Source organism: Frankliniella occidentalis, unplaced genomic scaffold, assembly GCF_000697945.3.
Source record: "Frankliniella occidentalis isolate FOCC.00 unplaced genomic scaffold, Focc_3.1 Scaffold42, whole genome shotgun sequence".
NCBI lineage: Eukaryota > Metazoa > Arthropoda > Insecta > Thysanoptera > Thripidae > Frankliniella > Frankliniella occidentalis.
Genome location: NW_026267172.1, coordinates 167,297 through 169,036, shown reverse-complemented (window position 1 = coordinate 169,036; position 1,740 = coordinate 167,297). Strand labels below are relative to the sequence as shown.

Genomic DNA, 1,740 nt, shown 5'->3' with positions numbered 1-1,740 from the left:
CTGTCATCGTCTGTACGATGGCATTTCTCTCCCTTCCCCCCCCCGCTCTTTCTCTCTCTACTCCATCTCTATGGTCACTGCCACCTAAGGCCGGCTGAATGCAATCACACACCCTTTACATACATGCGGCAGCATGACCGCACAGCGAGGTATACGAGCTCCCAAAAAACCCTTTCAATATCACGTTACATCATTTCCTAGACTGACGCGCGACAGATGCGATGCAGCAGCACATCGACTGAAACGGAAACGGAATCAAAGTCGACCACTTCACTTGCCTCGCCACCACCGCCGCACCCCTTGTCATCCTCCTCACTCTCAAGGGTAGGGCACGCTCAATACATTCCGTGTCATGTTTTCGGTGACACGAGGGTTTTGTCACCCCGCGGGCGTCGCGCGCCGGATGGAGCCCGTCAGCCTACCCCTTCCTCGTCACTCCCTACCCCTCTCCTCGTACTCGCTCTCTCTCTCTCTCTCTCGCTCCTCGACAGCTGTTTGACGGGCAGAGATCGTCTCGCCTGCGAGATAACACATTTTGTTGCCTCACGGGCCGCCGCCGCCACCGCCGCCACCTGCCGAGCCCCCCCCCGAAATGTACCGTACGTACGCGTGTCCGTCCGCAATACACACAACAATCGGTGATGTATGGCGCTCCTCGGGAGGCGCGATCTCTCATACCACCGCTGGGGACGCGACCGGCCGCCGCGGAGCAGCACACGCCCGCCGCACTGCAGGGGACGGGGGGGCGACAGCGACGAACGAGCCGGACTTGTATTTACACGAAAGCACACTCGAGGACGGACAAAATGGCGACAACGTGTTTTCGGACTCTGGCGCGCCTGGTGCCGTTGGGGCTCAATGACACAGTGCGAGGGCCGGGGGAGGGGGAGCGGCCGGCCGCTGCAGCAGCGCCGGGATGAAGGACGAGGGGAAAGTGTTTGCACCAGGTTGTGTGTAGTACGCATGTGTTGTCGCAAGGGATTATTTAAATTATGCTTCCTCCCTCTCCCTTTCTCTCTCTCTCCCTCTCTCTGTTCCACCATGTCCCTCTCTCCACCACCCTCAGACAGCGCACACGCACTGCACAAGAGGCACCCAGATGCCCCCCGGGGAGGAGTGGGAGGTAGTGGTCAAGGGTCCACACGGCCGTGCGAGCGTGACGTTATTAGCGCGTATTTTCACGCCTTCCCCACAGGCCTCACGTCTCTTGGCCGTGTTATTACTTCTCGCTATGATCAAAAGTCTTTCTCTCTCTCTCTCTCTCTCTCTCTCTCTCTCTCTCTCTCTCTCTCTCTGTGAGCATGCTCGATACTAATGACGGGGAGTGGAGAGGGGGGGGGGCTTTACAAAACGCGCAAGTGCATTCGTGCATTGGGCCCCGCCCTCCCCCGCCGCCAGGCTCCGCCACGCCACGCTCAGCGGGCGCTAGATAAGGCGTGGCGATAAGACCCTTACAAAATGGCGCGCCCCGCCCCGCCCCGCCGCGGTCATCCACAGACAGCGCTGCGCCGCCGCCACCGCCGCCGTTGCTCGTTTTCTTATACGATTCCAATCAGGCAGCGGGCGTGCGCAGCGCGTGGGAGGCAAGCAATGCAAAAAAAACAACAAAAAGATCATAAAAAAAAACGCGCGATAAAATACCGATTTTCTTTTAGTATACCAAGTCATCACCATTATCATATCGTCATATAAGCCGTTTTATATTTTTATAAATACATTTTTTTTTCAGGAAAAATTATG

General features: G+C 57.2%; 1 protein-coding gene across 1 annotated transcript in view; it reads right to left on the bottom strand.

Annotated features, from left to right (window-relative positions):
* LOC113214243 (ephrin-B1) overlaps positions 1-1,740 on the bottom strand; it is a 161,670-nt gene that overhangs the window by 65,901 nt on the left and 94,029 nt on the right. The window lies entirely within an intron of this gene.